This window comes from Chiloscyllium punctatum, chromosome 38 (assembly GCF_047496795.1).
Source record: "Chiloscyllium punctatum isolate Juve2018m chromosome 38, sChiPun1.3, whole genome shotgun sequence".
Classification (NCBI taxonomy): Eukaryota; Metazoa; Chordata; class Chondrichthyes; order Orectolobiformes; family Hemiscylliidae; genus Chiloscyllium; species Chiloscyllium punctatum.
The window spans coordinates 71,291,473-71,316,369 of record NC_092776.1 but is presented as its reverse complement, the minus strand read 5'-3'; positions in this window follow the sequence as shown (position 1 = coordinate 71,316,369).

Below are 24,897 nucleotides of genomic sequence, written 5' to 3'. Positions count from 1 at the left end.
AACGCCTTCATTTAAAGGGAATCCGAATACAGACGATGAAGAATCAACTAGACTCAAAGTGTCAGCTTGCTCTCTCTTTACGGATGCTGTCTGACTAACTGTGATCTTTAGCATGTGTTTGTTTCAGTGCAGATTCTGCTTCTGCAGTGATTTGCTCCGAATAGAAGTAAAGAAATTCTGCAGGAGTAACACAGAGAGTTGGGGAGAGTGTACCTGTACAATTTTGATGTCGTGATCTAAGTAAAATATAATCATCACATATACTGAATGGGCTTTCTCCAGATTAATTCCAAAGATTGCACGATGGTCTGCTGAGGAGACTTGGTCTCGGATCAAGGCAGAAATTTGTGTTTGGAACTGGAGACGCTGATTTATTGTTATATGAGAACTTCACGTCTGTTTTACCTTGGAAAAGGAGGACGCAGGTACAGAATTCAAGAAGATGCACAGGGAAGCTCTTTTACAGATTGATGTCAGATGTGAGCTGTGATTGATGTGTTGGCTGGAATAAAATTGGACCAATGCCCTTGTCCAGATCAGTTACATCTCATGCTTGTTTTGGATACAAGGGATGAAAGGCGCTGATGCAAATGCTTAAATACTATCTGGTCACAGGTGAGGTGTCCGAGGACTGGAGAGCACCCTTCATAGGAAGGGTTGTAGAGATAGAGCAGGGAGCTAATCACCAGTGTGTTTCAGATCAGTGTTAAAGAAAATTTTGCACAAAATAGGTGGTGGTAGAAGGCTGTTTGAGTGACTGTAGACCGGTGTCCCCTGGTATACCACAGTGATCAGTGCTGTGTCCCAAATTACTTGTGGTATTCATAAATGGTGCAGGTGTGAATGTAGAGGGAGAGTGGGATTGTGATAGGTAAGTCTGTGTTTGATACAAAGATTGACCTGGTCGTTGGCAGTGAGGGGGAAGGTCTTATGTTAGAGTAAGATACAGATGGAATAGTCAGATGGGTGGATCAATGGCAGATGGAATGTAACTCTGATAACTGAGGTGATGTACTTTGGAAGAAGGAACTAAAAGGGGAATACGCAATGAATTGTAGCACACAAGAAAGCTCATAGGGAGCTTTTCCACACATTCTTGAATGTGATGCGGGAGAATAACAGGTTACGTAAGAAGTCAATGGATGCAGTAGGTACGACCTTTACTCATCGTGGCATAGATTACAAGATCTATGTAGCACTTTGGTGAGGCCAATATGGAATACTGTGTGGAGTTCTCGGAGCCACATTAGAGGAAGTATGTGATTATTCTGGAGGGGGTGCAGAGATTCACCCGGATGTTTCCAATGATGGAGCAAATCAGCTATGGAGAGAGGCTGGATAAGCTCGGTTTGTTTAGTTTGAATGAGAGATGGCTGAGGTGGACGTGATTCAGAAGTATAAGATTACGAGGGACATGGACAGGGTAAATAGACAGCAGCTGTTCCTTTCAGCCAAAGGACCAAGAAAAGGGGAGCACACTTTTAAAGGGAAGGATTTGGGGTTTAGAGATGATTCAGTGATTGTTTTTCACCCAGAGGGTCATGGCATCTGGAATGAACTTCCTCAGGGGGACAGTTCTCACGGGTCACCTCACAACCATTAAAACTTATTTGGACAAGCACTTGAAGTGTCATACCATTCATGGCTGCGGGACTGATGTAGGAAATTTGGAATAATATGGATCGTGCTGTATTTTTGACGGTACAGAGGCTATGCTTCTGTGATTGTATGGCTGTGGAAGTTCCATCGTTGAACAGCTTAAGACAGGAAGTAATGGGTTTTGGAAGAGTACATTAACAAGCGTGAAATATAAAATCTTCTCAATGTACAATACTCCAAGGTGAAATGTTGGAGAAGATAAGTGTAGCTTCCTTACAGTCCAAAACCAACGAATGGAGAACGGGAAAATGGCAGACTATGAAGCATCTCGTTCAGTTCTGCCTTCATGATAGGATTTTAAAAAAAATGCTTCGAAACAATTCTAGGTCTACTGAGACAGAAAGGAAATACAATCAAATCACTAAATAAGCAATTTTGGAGAACTTATTTGCACTGAAATGTGATAAATCCCCATGGAGGTGGCCATGGGAATAATGGATACTTTGCTTGCCGTCTTCTAAATTCCAGATGATTGAATTGACAGATTTGAGAGCAGCAAATGTAATGCAATATTTCTAAAAGAGGCTGGGAGACAGCAGGGAGTTACAGCCTGCTTAGCACCAAAGAAACAGTCAGGACAACACAAGAGTCTATTAGAAAGAATGCTTTGCCAGGGAACTTTGAGAATTATGTTAATTTGAAAGTAATGAACATGGATCAAGTTAATATTAAATTATTAATGGCGAATCATAATTAAGAATCCCAGTGCGAAAAAAATTATGGCGAAGCAATATATGGAGTGAATTTGCATTTTCAGAAACATTTTTGATGACGTCCCAAGTGTAGTGTTGTGACAATGCTACTCCTTTAACAAGGTTATGCTGTCCTTGTTTTTCTATCATACCAGTCTGAAAAGCAGCGAATCCAAAGAGTCTGGGTTTGACTACTTGGGAATGCTTTCAAGTCTAAAATTAAAACAAGTACAAAGAGGAGTGAGCTATGCTAGATCTGGTCCTGTGTAATGAGACAGGAATAATTAATGACCTAATAGTTAAGAATCAACTTGGAAGGAATGATCACAGTATGGTTGAATTTAAAACACAGATGGAGAGTGAAGATACAATTCAATACCAGGGTCCTGTGCTTAAACGAAGGAGACTACAACAGAATGGAGGGAGGACTTGGCTAAAGTCGACTGGAAACAAATCCTTTATGGTGAGAGTTGAAGAGCAGTGGAGGATTTTCAAAGTAGTTTTTCAAAATCTTAAACAAAAGTATATTCAGTGAATAGAAAAGACTGTAAGAAAAGGGGAAGTCTGCCGTGGGTGTCTAAGCAAATACGCAAGGTTATCAAATTGAAAGAGATGGAATGCAAAGTGTCCAAGAACAGCAGGAACCTAGAAGATTGGGAAAAGATTAAAGGTCAACAGAAAGCCACGAATAGAGCTATGAAGAAAAGTAGGATCGAAGACGAGAGAAAAAAAAACTAGCACAGTATATGAAGACAGATAGCAGATGATTCCCTAAATATATAAAATGAAAATGAGTGGTTAACTTAAATGTTGGTCCTTGAAAGGATAAGACGGAACATTTATGTATCGGATATGAGGAAATGGCTGAGTCAGTGAACAGGTATTTTGTATCAGTCTTCATAGTGAACGACACTTATAACATGCCAGTGATCGACGAAGAGATGAAGATTCTAGATTGGAGTGGCGTTGCTAAAGCACAGCAGTTCAGGCAGCATCTGAGGAGCAGAAACATCGACGTTTCAAGCAAAAGCCTTTCATCAGGAATACTCAGAACTGTTGTGCTTTACCAGGACCTCTCTAGAATCTGGTTTCCAGGGTAGACGAATGCCCTGGCCCTGATCTAATGTATCCCAGGGTACTAAAACGATAGCGGGAGAAATAACAAGTGCACTTGTTATATTTTTTTAAAATTTGCTGGACTCTGGGGCAGTCCCAGCAGATTGAAAAACAGCAAATGGGGTGCGATTGTTTAAAAAGGCAGGTGGATAAAAGTTGGGGAATTATAAACCAGTTAGCTTAATCTGAGTAGTGTGGAAGATGCCTTGACTGTATTATCAAGAAAAAAATAGCAAAGGTGTATTGATAGAAAACGGCCTATTGCACAGATGCAGCAAGGATGCATGAAAAGCAAATTATGGTTAACAAGTCTTTTGGAAATCTGCGAAGACATTACGAGCAAGATAGTCAACGAAGCCGCAGTGGATGTGGTGTATCTAGGTATAAAAAGGCTTTGACAGGGTGCCACATAGTAGGCTGCTGCATAAGATAAAGATGGATGGCGTTACAGCTGAAGTATTAGCGTGCATAAAAGATTGGTTGACGAACGGGAAGCAAAGTGTGGGTATAAATGAGTGCTATCCTGGCTGGCAATCAGTGCTGAGTGGTGTGCCTCAGGGATCAGTGTTGGGGTTGCAATTATTCACAATTTATATAGATGATGTGCAGTTGGGAGCATGTTTAGTTTGTGAAAGTTTGCAGATGGCACGAAGTTGAGTGGTCGAGCAACATGTGCAGAGTTCTGTGAAACTTTGCAGAGGAAAATAGTTACATTGCATGAATGGGTAAAGGTTTGGAAGATGGAATACAAAATTAATAAATATGAAGTAATCTGTTTTGTTAGGAGTACCAGTAAAAAAGATTATTACTTGAATTGTTCAGAACGACCTGGGTGTCCTTGTGCATGAATAACAGAAGGATGATGTGCAGGTACATCAAGTAATTAGGAAGGTAAATGGTATTTTGTTCTTCATCGCGAAAGGAGTTGAATTTAAAAGCAGGGAGGCTATGTTACAGCTGTACAGGATGCTTGTGAGGTCATACCTGGAGTATTGTGAGCAGCTTTGGCCTCCTTACTTGCAAAGCGATGTACTGGCAGTGGAGGTGGTGCAGAGGAGATTCACTCTGGTGAACCTGGAGTTGAGGGGGTTGTCTTATGAGGAGAGACAGAGTAGATCAATATTATATTCATTGGAATTTAGAAGAATGATAAGAGGATCTTATAGAAACATAAAAGATATTGTGAAGGGAAGAGGGAAGAAAAAAGTAGAGAGGATGGTTCCACTGGCAGGTGAAGCTAGGACAAGATGGAATAACCTCAATATGAGATTGAGCAGATTTAGGATTGAATTGAGAAAGTTCCTTTTCACCCAGAGGCTTGTAATTCTATGGAATTCCCTGCCCAGTGAAGTCGTTGTCGCTACTTCAGTTAACGTTTTTCAAGCTGAGATAGATACGTTTTGAACAATGAAGTACTTTACGGATATGGTGAGAGCGCGGGTAAGTGGATCTGTGTCCACGAGTAGATCAGCCTTGATGTTACAGAATGGCTGAGCAGGTTAGAAGGACCAGGTGGCCTACTCCTGTTCCTCGTCCTTCTGTTCTTATGAAAGGGGAGTGGCCAGTTCTTCCACCGCAGACCCTCTGCTTTGATTTCTTTGGACTGATTTTTCAAGGACTGGCTGTTTACTTCAAGCAAGAAGCCAGTTATGAAGCTATCAGGCCAAAGAATAAGGTCCATGCTGATCCCCCCTCTCTTGGACATCTCTCCTGGAATAACCTAGGTTTGATGTTTCCTTTCGAATTGTCCATGGGGTGTTTATGGGGATTGTTTCAAGTACTTAGAACAACACTTTAGATTATTTTGATACTGATTATTTACATTGTGGAAAAAGGCCCTTTCGCCCAACAAGTCCACACCGACCCCCCAAAGAGCAACCCATCCAGGTCTACTTGCCTACATTGACCCCTTCACCTAACACTACGTGCAATTTAGTTTGGCCAATTCAGCTTACCAGTACATTATTAGACTGTGCAAAGAAACCGGAGCACCCGGAGGAAACCCACACAGACACGGGAAGAAGGTTCAAACTCCACACAGACAGTTGCCTGAGGTGGGAATTGAACCCGGGTCCCTGGCACTGTGCCACGGTACCACCCCATGGCTTTCAACCATTTTCAGATTGTCAGTTGAGAAGTGGAGTGCTGCTGAAAAGCAGAAAGCTTCACCTGGAAGATTATTTGAGTAGCCAACTTTTAATATTTTTTAATATTTATTTATAAAACTTTAAAATGACAAAAACTGGGAATAGTCACTTTAGTTCTACTTACTGTGGAACCAGAAGCATGGATATGGCTTATAATTTGCTGCCTCTTGGTATTGTCATTCCTAATCATGTTACACAGTAATACCCTACATTTTTGTAGGCTGGAGTGAAAGTCAGTTCGTTGTCTTCCCGTGTACCCACTCCTTATGAATTTAATTTGCTAACATCATTAAATTAGGATAATCTGTTGGGTTTTCGGATAGGTTGTTATTCTGCATGCTATTCTCTTCTGTTTGTGTTTCATTCCATAACCTTGAAAATAAATTCTGTTTCATTTAAAACTAAGTGGCTTGACCAGCTGCGTCACTCCTGGAATATCTTCCTTATATCTACTTAAGGCAACAAGCAAGGTTTGAGTCTGCACTACTTCCTTGAAATGACTTGAGGTGGTCTGTCCTGGTCCATAACAGTGTGCAACAGTGAGATCTAATATACTGGCATGGGTTGAGAATGGTAGAGAGCTGAAAGAAAAAGTGAGTCAGAATAAGCATTTCCTTCTTTTGGAGTGGAAAGCAATTATGAGCAGGATGATCCCGGAATTGATGTTTGGCACCCATGTATTCAGGAAGCAGATTAACCATCTGCTTCGAGGGTACTAAATGTAATGTTTCAAATCTGCTGATGGCACCAAACTGAGAATTGAGTGGGTGAGGCGGATGTAAAGAAGTTCAAGGTAATTGAAACACATGGAGCGAATGGGCAAATACGTGGCAGATGAACAGCAATGTGGATGGACGTAACACTGAACATTTTGGTTGGAAAAATATATCAGGCTAGCATTTCAAAAGTAATTGTGTCAAAATGTTGATCTGTGAAGATACTAACGTGCATACGTTTATTGACTTCTTCACCGAACTCTGAGGTCCATTCACGGCAGTGAATTTTGAAGCCAGTCGTCAATACTGGGATTGGCACTGGCACGCTGACAAGTGTACATAGACAAACCAATTGGGGATATGTAAGATTGAAAAGGATCTGGATCTCCCTGTACACCAGTCACTGAAAGCATTATTGGAGCAACTGAAAGCGGGTAGGAAGGTAAGTGATGTGTTGACCTTCATTTCAGGGGAATTTGAGTCCATGAATAAGGGTATTTTATGAAAGCTGTACAGAACCTTAGTGAGACCCCATCTGGAACATTGTGCAGTATTTTGTGCAGTATTGGTCTCCTTACCTAATAAAGGACAAAGCTGACATTGAGGGAGAGCAGCAAAGAATGACCAGACTGATCTCGAGGATGACAAACTTGATGTGGGAGCAGAGTTTGGGGCGACTGAGTCTGTATTGCATGTGGTTTAGGAAAATGAGTGGAGATCTCAGTGAGATATATAATGCTGTGACCGGCCGAGATATATTGGAAGCAGGGATGATAATTCACCTGGCTGGAACGTCTAAAACAAGCGGCCAGAGTATTAGGTATGGTCAGGGCACTCTGCATTGAGATGAGAATAAATGTCTGCACTCACAGACTGGTGAATCGGGGAATTCCATACCACACAAGCCCGTGGAAGCCAAGGCACTGAATTTCGTTAAGTATTTCTTGACACTAAAGTGACGAGGTTGCATCAGAAATTTGGTTTTGGGAGAAAGGATCAACCATTTGTATAATGAAAGGGAATTTAAAATTGATGGACCGAAGTTCCTACTTCATATTGTTCCAATAATTGTTCCACTTCAAAGGATATACAGTATGCAGTGCTTGTGAAAAAAAAGTTGAAGAGATGTTCGACCAAAAACAAGAATGGGGGTGGCTCAATGTGTTGAATGACCTACTCCTTTCCCTATATTTCTGTGCAGTCTGTGGAAAAAATCTGTAAATGTGTCACAAACTCTCAGCTGTTAGGAAGGAGGTAACTGCTGGATCAACAGGGCTGTGTTTCCCATTCCCTTTTCTGATACCGAGACTGGTGCTGGGTGTTCTGTCCAATTTTATCCGTTAAGGGTTCGGAACAGTTTGATACAATAGAATGTCTTGCTTGGCATTTTAGAGACCGTTGACGAGTTTGCCACAAGTATGTCGTCTGGAGGCACTTTTAGGCCAGAACAGGAAAGCAGGGGAGAATCACTGCCAGAAAGTACATTGGGCAGGCAATTGGTGTTTACAGTCAACATTGGCTTCAAGGTCACTGTAACCGACAGCAGATTTTAGATTTCGATATCTTATTAATTCATATTAACTTCCACCAGCTGCCAGAGTATTAGCCTGGTCGGGATTGGTCATCCAGTGACATTTCCACAACAGCAGCATCTCCACTTGGGGACCAATCGGAAACCACACTGAGCAGATAATTTCTGTGCTAGTTACCAGCTCTGTCAAAGATAACTCACACCATTTTGTATATCGTGATGGGACTGAGGCGGTGGTAAATGGTCAGATTGTAATTATTCTTCTCTTAAGGGACTGGACATAGATGAGGATTTTTCCACGTTGCCAGGGAAATGTCAGAGTTGGACCTGGAATGAAACAGTTTCCCCAGGGACACGGCTTGTTATGCAGCACAAGTCTTCAGTCCTATTGCAGGAATGGTGTCAGGGCCCATTGCCTTTTTCGTACCGACTGTTATTAGCTGCTTCTTCGTGTCAGGTGCACCGAATCGAATTGGTTGGAGACTGGCATCTGTGATTCTGTGGGCATCATCGAAGGAACACTTCTGACTGAGGATGGTGCAGACATTGCATACTGTCTTTTACACTGATGTGCAGCAAAGTTCCATTCTTTCGGGGAATGCCAAAGTAATAACATAGTGGTATTTTAGCTGTTAGTCTAGCGACCCAGGCAATGCCCATGTGACCTGAATTCGAATACTGCCACAGCAAATGGTGGAATTCAATTCCAATAAATGTTTGGAATTAAGAGTCTAATTATTATGATGAAACAGTTACACATTGTGTGGGAAACCCATCTTCTTCGCAGATGCCCTTTCGGGAATGAAACTGACATTCATTCCTGCTTTGGCCTACTTGTACCTCCAGACCCATAGCAATGTGTTTGACTCTTAACTACCCTCCTGACAATAAATGATGACCTACCCAGCGACATACTAATCCCATTGAACATTTTTTTTAAAAAAAATTGTGGAGTCCTCTTCTTTCGTCAGTTGTTTCATAGTTCAACTCCATTTGTAACTGGCTGTGGCAGGACTGCAGAGCTTCGATCTGATCTGTTTGCTTTGTAATCATTTCGTCCTCTCTATCAGATGTTAGTTCTGCTGTTTGCAATGTAAGTGAGTAGTCAAGTGTGGTAGCTTTAAATGGGTTGTCATCAGTTTTAGGTACACACGGCTCTGACCCTGGTATGTTCACCTCCACTCATAAACTGAAACATCATGCAGCTTAATGGAAGTAATGGACTGAGGAATTATTCAGGGCAAAAAGTTACATATTGTGACTCAGTACAATTGTCGTTCTGTCCAACTCTGATCTATACTATTACATTAATTCCTGGTTTTGAGCTGAAGTTTCTGCATTGCAATTCTGCTGTCTGTCGCCCAATTCATAACGAGACCCATTGACCCGTACCCCGTGAGCTATTCTGGTTTCTGATGGGATAGCACTTCCATTTTCATATTCTCGTTCCTCTGAACGTTTCTTTATTGTGTCACAGCTCTTACTTGTCATGTTTTTCAAAACTCCAAAGCATAGCCTGTGAGGTAGCACTATGGCTCAGTGGTTAGTGCTGCTGCCTCACAGCGCTAGGGACCGAGGTTTGATTCCATCCTCCAGCGACCGTCTTTGTGGAATTTATGCATTCTCCTTGTGGGATTCTTCTGAGTGCTTTGGTTCCCTCCCACAAACCAAAAAATTCCAGGTTAGGTGCATTAGTCAGGGGTAAATAGCAGATAAGAAAATGGGTGTGCTTGGTTTACTCTTCAGAGGATCGGTGTGGACTTGTTGGGCTGATGTGCCTGTTTCCACACTGTAGCGATTCTAATTCTAACATTCAACTGAACGTTTTCCCTTGCGGTTATGCCATTTTCGGTGTTTAAATTGAATGTGCTTCACTCTGTTCTCTCCATGGCTTCTAATAAGAATTCTGTGGTGTCAATGATTCCAGTCTTATGTAGTTTCAGAACCAAGATATTTGTGCATCTTTTGTTATTTTTCACTTCCCAGTGTACGGCAATCCAAATGGGTCAGGACATTTGAGCAGCTTTGACATATACCTTTGAATGTGTTCAAAACCAGACATTTCTGGAGAATCTCAGCAGGTCTGTGAGCATCTGAGGAGACAGAGAAACAGAGACAGTGTTTCAAGTCCAGCTGGCCCTTGTTCAGAACTGAAAAGGGTTGCTTTATGCCTTGGCAAAAGTGGACGAGGGATGGTGGACGAGGAAACAAAGCATGTGGAGACTCAATGGCACAGAGGGATGGGCTTTTAATTGTGGCGAAAGAGAAACAGATATAAAATTGGTGTAAATAAAAGTGTGGATGGCAGAAATGGGTTGTTTCTATTGAGTGCAGGATAAAATAAGACACAGACGAGATCATTGGGAGGCCAGGAAGTAGAATATGTGAAAAATGGAACATTGCAGCAGCTCAGGTCCGAAATGTTAGGATGAGCGCAAAGTCGGTTATTGAAATGGGAAGCAATGAGATGCTCAGGGTTATACCTACAGGCAGAGTGAAAGTGGTCCTCGAACCAGTCTGTGTTTGGTCACCCCAGTGTAAAGGAGACAGCATTGTGAGCAGCAATGACAGGAGACCGGATTGAAAGAGTAAAAGTGAAATGCTACTTCACCAGGAAGGTTTGTTTGGGGTCTTGGACAGTGAGGAGGGAAAGGTGAATGGGCAAGTGTTGAAGCTTCTGTAATTGCATGGGAAGGTGTCATGAGGATTTGGGAAGTGTTCGGGATGATGGAGGGTGTCACAGAAGAAATAGTCCCTATGAAATGCTGTCACTGGTCGCGAGGGAAAAATGTGTTTGATGGTGCTGTCCCATTGGAGATGGTGGAAGTGGCGGAAGATGATTCTATGAATGTGGATTCTAGTACAGTAGAAGTGTGGACGAGGGGAGATCTATCATTGTTCTGGGAAGGAGGGGACGGAGTGTGGGCAGAAGCGCGGGGGATGGGATAGTCACAGCTGAAGGTCCTGACCAACGGAATTAGCGGATTTCTGATTTGAAGAAAAAGGAGGTCACGTCACAGGCAGTTCACTGGAATGTGACGTCATCAAACAGAAAGAACAGAGACGGAGAAACTGGGAGAACGGAGTCAGCCTCCGTTGATCATGTGTTCAGCAACATGTCGAAGTCCCCCCGAATGGTTGAAAGAACCAAATATCTAAATTGAGGCTTTCTGTCTCACATCTGATCTGAAGTGGGATGTGGAAGTAGACCCAGAGGAAGGTCAGCGGGTATACCTGGACAGACATTCAAGCAGATATCCAATAACGCTCAGAAATTATTGTTTCTGTTCAAAATGAAGGACCCAATAAGAAAATGTACCACCCATGGTTGCAAAGATACTATGATGAGCATTAGTGTAGGGCCAGATTTAGGATGTTTATTTCAGGGACCATAAGCAGATGCTGGGCATGACGTTCAGCTGTGCTTCCTGAATTCTCACCAGAATCCCCTGCAATTGCTGCTCCATCCTATTCCATGGTCCTCTCCCCTTCCGGATTCAAGTTCTCCATCTCCAATTTCAGAGCACATTCTCTCATATTATGGTTCCTCCCCACATTATTATATATATATATACACACACACGAGTTTGAGGATGACACTGAGAACTAAATGGCAGGCTGTTACTGAATGGAGAGGACACCCACAAAAGGAACAGTACAAATGGATGGGATTGTCTTTGTGTCTGAAACATAACGTCAGCATGCTGATGCAGCAAGTAACTGGTTTGGGTTCATTAGGCGGGTTCCTGGAATGAAAGGGTTGAATTATTGAGTACATCTAAAATTGTGAGGCGTTTATTCATTGTTGTTGAAATGAATGTGGATGATATTACTGAAATGGACATGATGCAGAGGGGGCTTGACAAGGTAGATTTCGAGAATGTGAATCCATTCCAGGGCAGAGAGTCGAACTCAGGGTTATGGAGACAGAATAAGGGATATCGATTTCAAACTGAGATGCATAGAAACGTCTTCTTTCAGAATGTAGCGAATGTATGGAATTCACTAACACAGAGGTTGTGGAGACTGGGTCACTGAATGCATTTACAGACTTGCTGGATTAGGTTTTGATAGATTAGCGATTTGAGGGATACAAACGGTTAGCAGGAAAGTGGGGTGGAGCCCTGAAGTAGATCATACATGTTCTTATTAAAAGACAGTACAGGTTTGAGGGGCCGAATAGCCAGCTCCTGTTTCTATTTCTTACGCTCTTATGTTATTTTCCTGAAAATTGTGTTGTATAATATTGCATTCAGGGAGAGCAGAGTATTTCTTTGAGCTAACACTGGTAGAGGTGTGTATTCACAGCGAATCTGGGTCTGTAGTATGACCCACATCGGGAGCAGAAGTTACAGAGACGGGAAGCCTGAAAAGAGGGATTGGGGTGAGGGTCAATTCCTGACTCAGCCTGGATTTTCCAATTACATATCCCAAACTACACCTAACCGTCGGGGTGGCCTCGATCTGCCCCTGTGTAGCTGGTCTGAAGGGCTGAATGTAACATCAGAACATAAGGCTGAGGGACACGAGTGGTGCATTCGGCCCTTTGACACTACTCCACCAGTAAATAAGGTCGTGGCTCATCTTATTGTGGTTCCAGCTGAACTTTTCTCTCCATGCACCATTAACCCTGATTCACCTGTCTATGGATAATCAGATGAAGCCAGCCTCGATATAATATAAAGCTTCAGCCATCCCATACTTCTGGGAAGGAAAATTCCTACGTGAATAAATTCCCACTTTGTGAATTTCTCTTCACTCCGGTTCTGACTGAGGTTGGAGGGTGTCACTGTTTCCTTTTCTAGTTCCACTCCTTCACTAATCACATCACATCTTAAATGTGACCAGAGTGGTGATATGGACGATGATAAAAGTCTTAGACTAGGTCTGGTTCAGTGAACAATTCAAACAGATTTCATTAGTCAGGCACAAGTAACTTATATAACTAATGGAGGAGCATGGTGGATCTGTGTTTCACCCTGCTGCCTCACATCTCCAAGGAGCTGGGTTCAATTGCAACCTCGGGCATCCTGTATTTGGAGTATGAACATTCTCCCTGTGTCTGTGTGGGTTTCCTCCCAGTGTTCCAGTTTCCTTCCACAGTCGAAAAATGTGCAGATAGAGTGGATTGGCCATGCAAAGTTGCCCATAGTGCCCCGGGATGTGTATGTTAGTGGAGTTAGTCATGTGAAATGCAGGGTTACATGAATAGGATGGGGGGCAGGTCTGACTGTGATAGTGTTCGGTGAGTCAGTGTTGGTTTGATGGGCAGAATGCCCTGCCTCCACACGGTTGAGGTCCTCGAACAATGGCAATTAGTTTGGACTATACAAATACCCAGTCGATATCTACCTGATACACTCTGCTGATGGTTTTGTATATTTCATTAAGATCAACTCTCTTTCTATGTGTAACCATAACATTAGGCCTTCATCCCTGGAATACATGAAGTGAAACATCGCTGAACTGCTTCCAATGTAATTATATCCAATCTCAGGGAAATATAGAATAATTAACCTCACACCCCAGGTGAGGCATTGTTTTTTGTTTGTTTTCTCAGTGGTATGAGTTTTTGGAAATCTCTTCCCCGCGGACCATTGGAGGCAGAAATTGAATATTTTTGAGGAACACACGGAAGATTCATAAGTAACAATGTACTCAAGGATTATCAGGGAATGGGCTGGAATGTGCAGCATGGAGAAATGTTGACAGTGGTACAAAATGGCACTGCTTCAGAACATCCGGCAAAACGAAATGGTAATCTAGAAAACATTTTAAAATGCCTACAGTGATAGAACAGAGTTCCAAAGGACCATAGGACTGCTCTGTCACGAGAGAGAGACCACTTGCGGTCGTTAAAGCTGAGGGTCACCACGCCTCGGGTGATGGGTTGAGGGTGAGACAGCGGCCCCATCATGGGAACCTCTGTCAGTGTGGTGAATTGAACCGGCGCTGTTGACCTCCATCTGCATCGCAAACCAGCCGTCCAGCCAACTGAGTGGGAGACAGTGTAACTGTTACAGACAGAAACAGTCACAGGCAAAGGGCAAGAGAAACTTTCATAACAAGGAATAAGGTACAATTCAGATAACAGTCAAAATAACGACTGAGGGTAAAAACGTTCTGTGCTAGAAATTGTATTAAATGATGAGACAAGTATTTCAAAGCCGTCTTTGGCTGAATACGGTAAGGTGAGACATATGAAATTCCCAGAATTACGAAGTGTGATTGGATATTGATAACCATAAAATACGTGTAGATTTTTGATTGTTCTGTGTAAAATGTGCTTTCCATTACATAGACGGAGAAAGCTGATGGAATATATTGTTGGGAGAGTGCGTCCCCATGGGAAATGCCCTCGAGCAGGCGCTTGAAGAAAACCGGATTAAAAGTGCCTGAGTGTTGTCTGCTCAGTGACAGGAACCCAGGGAGTTGAATGACTGAAAATTCATGTAACATGGAACTAAGAAAAGCATCAGATCAGCCACATCTTCTTAAATTCTAGAATGCGTTTGAAGGGCTGAATGGCTTCATGGTGTATTTGAATTGCATGTGTTTTGAAAACTGTACAACTTTGTTCCTTCCCATTCTGTGTTACATGCTTGGGCATTGACATTTTCCTGAAAATGGGAATTATTTGGAACACTAACTTGAACAATCCACAATCAGCATTCTTCAGAATATTCTATCAACATGTGGGAGTATTGCTAAAGCGAGAGTGTTTGTGTGTGTGTGTGTGTGTGTGTGTGTGTGTGTGTGTGTGTGCGTGTGTGTGTGTGTGTGTGAGAGGGAGAAAAAGATAGAAGGCTAGCATGCAATAGTGAGAGTAGTGTACCATGAATCGTCTTCGGTTGTCGGTGCTATAACAGATATACAGTGAGTGTGAGGGAGTAGGGAGAACACAGTGACCCTTATCCTGACAGAGTGGGGAAGGTTATTGAAGCTTGTCCTGTATTGCTGAACATTTCTTCAGACGGCAGATACTGTTCTCAGATGGTTGGTGAGCTCAGACCATGCTCGGTGGTTCTGGTGGTGTAGCCCCTCTGGTAAGAGAATGGTCCCCCCTTAATAGCCCTTCCACCAGGAGCTCCGTGTCCCTGTCGACAAACCGTGGTGTAATTGCCCCTTATCTGCCATGCTCGGGGTAAACTGTGCAGGGCAGCTCCAAACTGAGAGAGCTCAATCGTTTGTCCATTAGCTTTAAAAGATAGCACCAATGCCAGGGATCACGGAATATCAGAGCATCCGGGCGATCGTGAGTAACTCCAGCCATGATGATTGGGATCGGACTGGCAATGAATGACAGGAAAGCCATGGGGTGGCTGGGTAGTTAATGAGGTGAGTTCGACATGATAGTACCGGGAAAATAGCTCAGCCTCGTGCAGACAACCCATCTGTCACACTCAGTGAAAATCACACAATGATAAATTATTGTTATATTCAGCCCATCGAGTCATAGACTCTGCTGTGCCCACTTTCAGTTACAGAGCTGCAGAACAAATGCTCATTCAAAACTGTCCATCATCTGAACTCACACCAATATCAGGTTCACCCATCAGTCCTGGGAATATTTGCTTATGTTGCAGGGTACTGTCGAAATAACTTCATATCAGCATGCTGAAACGTGTGATCTTCAATGAAATATTCTCTCAATCTCTCTCTCTATTTTTCCCAAAATTCTTTAGTTTGTTGTTATTTAAACTGATTTCCCCACCATCTCTCTCTGGCAGTGATTTTCCTATCCACAGCACACGTTGTCATGGCACAATGGAGATATGGAGCTATAAATGGATGGGAACTTCACATCTTTTCACTTCCAGTAGGGGCTGCAAATTTGCCCACGCTGGGCAGTTGTCTAACACAGTGTTACTGAGCAATGCACGGGGGTGGTGTGCACAGCTCTATATGCTGGGAGAGTAACTGCTCCCGGTTTACAGGCCAATTCAATGCTTGTCACTGTACAGCTACCCATACTGAACAGAAACCTGTTTATAAAGCAAGACACTGGTGTGGGCTGCATATCACCCCATGCTGGACAGACCGTTTCATCTGGGTTACTGAATCCATGCACCGGTGTGGTCTGTGCTGGTCCCCATGTTGGACAGATAGCCATTCGCCTGGTGAGACCTACGCAGTATTCCATCCAGGAGAGATTACTCCACAGTGCTCCGTACTGAGCAGATATCTCATCTCGGCATATACGTGTCTGGGCTGGATCTGTGAAGTGGATTGAGTATCCGGTTGAATTCCTGATCGAGCTGTCACACCTCCAGCTCGGCGCTTTCTGCTGTTAAATCCCGTATTTCTGCAATATGTTGTCCATTAAGTAATTATCCAATTACAACATGAATATCTGTCCTTCTTGCGATGCACATGAGCTGGCGTACCTGAAAATATATGATGAAGGTCGTCTCAAACCGAAAGTTTTCTTATTTTAAAGGTAAGTATGAGGTGCTCTGTTTCAGATGCAATTCGCTGGGTCAAAATATTCGACATTCAGCAAAATACAATATATTCAAACACCGTCAATAAAATACAACAAAAACAAGAGCAACTTGGAATATCTTAATTCTATTGGAAAACATAACAGAATATAAGATTATTTTACTACTATACAGTAACTACTCCAAAATGGCAGCATCCAATAAGCACCCACTTTTCAGAAAACAAATTCAGGAAGCAGGTTGTCTCACATGCAGTTCTCCAATCTAGGAGGAACGAATATAAAAAGACAATTCTGAGAGAAATGTCAGAGAGAGAGTGCAGCAGCCGGGAGAGATTTCTTGCCTTCGAACCCTCCTGAGACCCCAGCAATAACTTCCAAAATCTAAAACTAAGAATCCTGCTTCTATGAGAGCTTGGCCATCACTCCACAGGACCAGGTTGCAGCTTCAAAGACCACTAGGGATGGAGTGTATCTATGCCGTCCATGACACTGCAGGAGCCTTCAAACATGCCTAATCCCACCGAAGCCACTAAATGATGGTATGATAGATGTCAAAGTTAAACATGAATAAATAAAACGAAAGCATGCAGCAGGCCTGGTGATCAGTCATAGACGGTCTCGGGAACTCAGTAATTCCTACCCTGCTAAAACACAGTAGAATCATCGAGCTTGTGAATAGAAAGCATCATCTCTCTCCGTCACCTCGAACTTTACAATTGGAGATGTGCCATTCACCCAATTGTTAGCGATGTCAATACCCCATCAAGACTAATTATTATTTTGATCTGTACGGGATGCAGTGAAATGGGTTAACTGGAGCTGTTTGTTCAGTGATTATGATTGATATCAGTCTCCATGGACCCTAACTGTGTCACTGGAGAATTTCCCACGTCCATAATTAAGGGGCATCATTGAACCTGTTGTCCCATAGTATCAGGGGCAGCGTGATACTCAACACGAAAGGGATAGCAGCTCCAGAGAGAGGGCGAGGAAATGAATCAGCACAATAGACTGAAATGTTCCAGCAATGGATCCGAATCTGAGAATATTACATTGGAATGTCACTACAATGGACAGGAGTTTATCTTTGGGTTTTTACTGGCTTTCTCAGGATTGGCCATCGTTAGATTTGCGGATCGAAGCCTTACTGAGGATTATTCAAGCTGGTTACTACCCCATCCTCGCTATTATTGGTGTTCCTGGTAAGTCTATCCCTTTCGATTCTATAAACTATGATGAAAATCATTGCGAATTCTGTTATTTATATTTCGCAAAGACACAGAGTATTTTATTCAGTTTCAGTCACAAACTCCATTTCGTTTAGATTAATTTCAGACTCTTCACTCATAAACATCTCAGAAGGAACATGACAGTTCACAACCTCAACCTGACTTTTGCCCTGAACTATTCTATGTCTCGGTATTCCCTCTATCATCGAACCTGCCCACACCCAACTCAATAATATCCCCAGTCTCGACCTCTGCCTCAATGCTGTTGCTGAATTAAATATTATCTAGCCCTTTGTTAACTTGAGAAGTTATGGCTCCCGTTGTATTCTGACCTTTCTACCAGTGACAAGTATTTTGACCACAAACGTGTTGCCGTCACTACAGGTACTTTACAACAGGTACTCTGTATGAGATACATAATGTCACTGCACGTGTAATTCAGAGGTAAAAGTGAAGCCTTACTCATATATATGGTCACTGCTTTCCTTCCCGGCTGCCCCGCTGGTTCTCGTCACTTCCTCCGCAGCTCCTGCTCCTTCTTTGAAAGGGAAAACACCACTGTCCGCTCCCGGTAAGTAATTTTCAAACCTGCCTTACCTTAGCTGCACTCTTTCGGGTTCATTTTACTCTGGTGATGCTCACACTTAAAAAAAATCATTAATCCTATCTTTGAACTTATATTAAATGTGGGATTTGTCCATTTGTTTGATAAAATTAAACAAGACCTTCGAAAGTGGGACACACTTCCAATATCCTGGCCAAGTTGGATAGCTCTTATTAACATGAATTCCCTCCCTTGTTTGCTATACCTCGTGTGAATGATTTTTTTTTAATGTTTCCCAGACAAACATTTAGGCGATTAAATGGATGATGTAGCTCTTTGATTTGTCACCATAAGCAACCCCTTATCAAGTAACCAAATTACAACGACCCCACAATTTGTGGGGAGTAGATCTCCCGGATATTAAAAGCTAACAATTAAGCTCTTCTTCACCCGATATTAGTGAGACCTCAGCGTCAATATGGTTAGATATTGAAGCTTCTCAGGCAAAGTGCTCTGTTATTAGATTGCTATTCAGAGATAAAATGAGGACAGTTACGAAGTATTGCCATTTCCCAATAAGTATCAATAATTTTAAAGTAGGGAGGGCAATGTGTCCGAGTGAGTGCAATATAGCCAAACCTCATTTCTTACCCTAAAATGTGCTGTACCGTGTTTTTGAGGGAGGATACTGGATTCCATGTTTAAGCTATGGGCAACTCGTGGGTGTATCTATCTTTTATAATTAATCTGAGGGAGAAACAAAGATGTCCTTTGATCAAATATGTCGTAACTATAGACTACCAAGTAGAGATCTCTTCTGTTTTCTTTGTATAAGATCAGAGATGTTATTCAAAAAAGAACCACGCTTTTAATAGACCCACACAGATCCGATACAGAGAAGAAGGTGCTTAGTATTAAGAACACAATCTCTGTCAGTACCCTTTAACATTTGTTGGAGTGTGGCCCCTCAGACGAGACGTTGTGCCTTTCTGAGGTCTGCAAAGTGAGTTGGGGTTTGAGAACTCTTCGCACAAAGGGGAGGATATTTGTCAATATGCAAGAAGTATTTCGATCTGTAAGAAGAGTCTTGCCATGTAGTTGAAGATTCTTCATGCAGTCTATCTGGCCCTAGATCCTCTCTGAAAATTCAAGATGGCAGTATGTCGTAAATACAGAATGACTATGGACACTCTTACTCATTACTTGTTGACCATCCACCGGCGCCATCGGAGCGATGTTTTTACTGGGATGTAGAGTATCTTGCGGACCGAATTGGAGATGGATCAGGTTTCCCCTTTACTGGGCCTGCCCAGTCTACCTTACTCAGATGCGCATAGGAAAAAAAACACTTCAATACCCTCACTCTCAGAGTTCAGAAAAAAAAAGTTCTGTTCTGTTGGGTGTCTGAAAACCTCCTGGGTCTGTTGGGTTGTCGTAACCTCGTCATGGAGCATAGCCTTTGGACTTTTTTAAAGGTATGTTGCACCATAAAATAGAGGATTTTTATAAGACATGGCAGCCCTTTTTGAATTACCAAGGTACAGGCTGATGTGCCACTCTAATAAGGACTTGTAGGTAGCTATGACGAACTTTACTAATGAATCTAACGTCCAGAGAGGAAGAATTACGAACAAATGAACGTGTATTAGTTAATGATCTTGAAGTTTGAGAGCTATAGTTTTGTTACCCTTAGTTCTACTATTCGTTTTTTAATTTTTTTTATTTTTCTTCGGTCCGTTGATTTACCTTGTTTTTCTTTATGTACATGCACATGGGTGTAATTGTGTTCAATTTCCATTGTTTTTTAGTTGGGTACTTATTGGTTCATTGCAGCATTAAAAAGATTTTCTCTCAATAAAAAATATTCTTGTAAAAATTAAAATGTTAACATGGATAGAATAGAGTCCCAAAGGACCACTTTCTCATTAGTGAGACCACAAATTATGGTTTATCTTAAGGGTCATCACACCTCTTGTGACAGGACGATGTTGAGAGAGCGTCCCCTTCGTGGCAATCTCTGTCTGTGTGGGGAATTGAACATGCGCTGTTGGCTTTCCTCTGCATCACAAGCCAGCCATCCAGCAAACAGATTGCGAGACTGTGTAACTGCTATAAATAGAAATAGCCAAAGTGAAAGTAAAATATAAACTTTGATAAGAAGGAAAAAAAGGTACAATTCAGATAACGGTCAAGATAATGGCTGAGGAAAAAATTCTCCGCTGGAAATTGTATTTTATAACTGGACAGTTGATTGGATGCTATCTTTGTATGAATAAGTTGACCCAAGTGAAATAACCAGAATTACTAATTATGATTAGATGTTGATAACAATAAAATATGATTACATTTTTGATTGGTCTGTGTGAAGCATGCTAACCATTGTATGAAAGTAAAAAGCTGATGGAACAATTTTTTTGGAGGGTTGGTCCCCATGGGAACTGGCTCCCAAATACATGCTTGAAGAAACCCAGTGTAGAAAGTGCGTGAGTGTCGTCTGGTTTGCGACAGGAAACCAGGGGGCTGAATGTTTGAAAGTTCCTGTAACGTGAAGCTCAGGAGACAATCAGATCACCCCCGATCTTATTAAATTGTACAGCACATTTGAAGGTCTAAATTGACTCATTATGCACTCCATATGCATATGATTTAAAAAAAAACTGTTCGTTCACCTAATGTTTTTCACACTGGGGCACTGCCATTTTCCTGAAACTGGGAATTATTTGGAATATTATCTGGAACATTCCATAATCAACATTCTCCGGAGCATTCTACAATCTGTGGGGATATTACAAAGGAAAGAGACACAGAGACGGGGGTGTGGGGGGGGGGTGGTGGTGCGTGGTCGGTCGGCGTGCAGCATGCAAGGGTGAGAGTGGTGGAGCATGAGCCTTATTCGGGTGTCGGTGCTGGAACAGACATACATTGAGTATGAGGGACCAGACAGCATGCGATGACCCTTATCCTCACAGAGTTGGGAATGTTATCGATGTTTGTACTGTATTGCTGGACATTGCTACAGATTGCAGATACTGCACTGAGCTGGGTGGTGAGCTCAGATCAGGCTCGGTGGGTCTGGTGGTGTGGCCTACTCTGGAAGAGATGTACTAACCCATCCGCCAAGATATTTGTGACACTGTTGACAAACCGTGGTGTTATTGACCCTTATCTGCTCTGCTCTGGGTAAACTGCACATGGCAGCTGCAAACTGAGGAAAGGTCAATCGAGTGCCCATTGTCCTTTCAAAGATGGCAACAGTGCCAAGGAAAATTAAATATTTAGCCGCGTCTGGGCGATGGTGGGTACCTCCAGCCAAAGTGGGTGGTAGAATCGGGTTAACATTGAATGAGAGTGACACCATGGGTTAAGGTGGGTAGTTAATGAGGTGAGTTCGATAAGATAGCACCGGGAAACTATCTCGGCCTCGTGCAGAGAATCCCTCTGTCACACTCAATGAAAATCACTCAAAGATAAATTACTGTTAGATACAGACGGGTGAGTTGAAGACACTACTGACCCCATTCACAGTTACAGAGCTGCAGAACAAATCCTCGTTCACACCTCTCCATCATCTAAACTCACACCTATATTCTATTCATCATCATTCCTGGTAATACTGGCTTGTTTTGCCTGATGCTATTGAAATGTCTATATCTCAGCATTCTGAAACCTGTGAGCACATCCTTCAATGATATTGTTGCTCAATCACACCCACTCTGTATATACCCAAAACCACTTTCATGTACGGTCATGCACGGAGACAGGCGGATCAGCCAAAAGTGGTCCATACCAACCAAAATGTCCGTCCACATTAACTGCAATTCCCTGCACTTGGCCCATATCCTTCTCTGCCTTTCCAACTCATATATTGTTCGTACAAAGTGCAGCGAGGTTTTGTGACAACAAGAAAGGCCTCAGGAAAGATCTCGCCGAATCTACCATTCATCTCACCCCAGCAATTAGATTACACAGAAACAATTTGACGGGAGGTTTATACAAGAAGTACAAGCAATCACTGGTGGGAGATGTGTCTGGAAGTCAATACTGCAGGAAAAAAAATGTGTACGTTCCAAACAGGAAATGAGATATACAAGCGTTAGCAGGGAAAACCCGACGGGTCACGTACCATTTGAATGAAGAAAGTTGAAAGTTTGGCCTTCAAATAGCACAGCAGGTCAGGGCACATCCAAAGAGGAGGAAAGTCTATGTTTCAGTCAATTGTAGAGTTACTGGGGTAACGTTTGGATTTTTTGGTCAGGATGTTATCTGGAGTCTCAGTGTGGACTCGGTGGGCCAAATGGCCTGGTTCCACACTGCAGTGCTTCTATAATTTCTATGTAGCTGTCTGTTTGGAAACAGTTCCCAGGATCCTAGCTAGACGTGTTAATACAATTTGCCTCAACAAAACGTTACACCTTCCGTTTGTCTGACATGAATTCCATCAACCACTCCTCGGCCCTTAGCCTGTCTGATCAGCGTCCCGGTTTACTCTGAGTTAACCATCTTCACGGTCCACTACCTCGCCAACTTTGGTGTTATCTGCAAACTCACTAACAATTCCTATTGTATTCACCTCCAAATCATTTATATAAAATGACAAAATCCATTCGATCGTTGTGATGCACTGCTGGTCACGAATCTCCAGTCCAAAAAAAAATAACTGTTAACAAACATTTACTTCGTCTATTACATTCGAGCCAATTACCCCCAACTCTCCCTGTATTTCATGTGATCTCAACATGCTAATACGTTTCCCATGCGGAACCTTGTTGAATGCCTTCCTAAAGTCTATATTCTATTCCACAGTTCTATTTCTGTGCCTTCATCAATCTTATTCGTCACTTCTTCAAAACGCTAAATCAAAGTAGTGGCACACGATTTCCCACACATAAAGTCATATTGACTATCGCTAATCGGAATTTGCATTTCTAAAAACAAGTAAATGCTGTCCCTCAGAAATCCCTCCAACAACTTAACCACCAATGTCATCAGTCCCACTTGTCGACAGTTTCCGGGCTTTTCGTTACCAACTGTTCTTAAACAATGGTACAACCTTACCTGTGACTGTCCATGATACAAATATCTCATCCAGAGACCGAACAATTAAATCTCTAGCTTCCCAACAGATCTGGGGTCCATCTGATTAGTTCATAGATCATTGAACAGTGCAGCACAGTACGGGTCCTTGAGCTGCTGATGTTGTGCCGGCAGTTTATCCTACTCGAAGGTCAGACTAACCTTCATGCCCTTCATTGTACTAAAATCCATGTGCCTAACCAAGAGTCACTGAAAAGGTCAGAGGGGGTTATCCACCTTTATGCATTTTTAAATATCCAGCTCCTCATTTTCTGTAATATGGACAATTTTCAAGACATCACTATTCATTTCCCCAAGTTCCCTACCTTCCATATTCTACTCCACAGTAAATTCTGATGCAAAATATTTATTTCGTATCTCATCGATCTCGTGTCATTCCATACGTAGGTCACTTTGCTGATCTTTAAGGGGTCCTGTTCTCTCCTTAGTTACTCTTTTGACCTTAATGTATTTGTAGAATCACTTTGGAATGTCCCTTACCCTATTTTCGAAAGATATCTTATGTCCCCATTTTGCCCTCCTGATTTCCCTCTTGGTTATTAGCATACATCCCTGGTACTCCCCAATGGATTCACTCGATCCCAACTGTCTGTACCTGTCATTCTGCTCACCATTCAGCATTCCCTATACCTACCAGCCTTACCCTGCTCATAGACAGTAACATGCTAGACTTTGTAAATCATTTGTGAAGGGCTCCCACTTTCCCGCCAATAGCTTCTCCAAAGCAGCTTTTCAAAGTGCCAACATAAAACGTTCAAAGTTGGCCCGACTCAACTTAAAACTTTAAAATTTGTATTAGGTGTAATCTTCTCCATAAGTATTTTACAACTGATAGTTATGCATAACAGACACAAGAAGCAGAATGACTTCCTCCTGTCCCTCTGTAACAGACTTGAGAGGCTCAATGGTCTCCCCTGTCCCTTTGTAACAGGGGCATATGTACAGAATTAATTCCTCCTGTTCCTGTGCTGCAGTCTCGATGCTCTGAATGATGTCCCACGGTTATGGAAGAATTTGACAACAGTGCACATAAAACCAGAAGCAACATTACACAAAGTAAATGGACAATAAATATATACACCGATTTATTGGCTCTGGAAATTACCCCACCAGTCACCTTATGCAACGGGTCTGTTACTTTTTCACTGTCGTCCTCTATAAACAATATGTAATATACACAGTCCTACAGTGTTCTGGCACTACTCCCACATACAAAAGAAGCAATAGGAATATTGAAAGTCCATCCCTAAGCAATGCCCATCCATTCCACCCACACCGAGTAAATGTTCCCTTTTATTGGGATATGAAAAGTGATGTCAGGAAGGGGTTAACTGGACCTGTTTGTTCAGTGACAGTGATTACTGTTAGTCTCCATGGGTTGCAATTATCCCAGTGGACGGTTTCCTTCTTTGAATATTAAGTGGGTTCCTTTCAAATTAGTATCCCACAGTATGGTGGGAGCATCACCAACAGTATTAACAGGAATCAGCAGCTCCAGAGAGACGAGGGGAGAGATAAAAATCTGAGCACAAGAGTCTGGAATGATTCAACAATGAATCAGAATCTGAGAATATTGGACTGGAATGTTACAGCAATGGATCACAATCTGAGAATATTAGGCTGGAATGTCCCAAGAATGGACAGGAGTTTATCCTGGGATGTTTGGTTTCTTTCTACATATTATGATCGAAGATCATTATCGTGGCTGAACAAATATGCACTT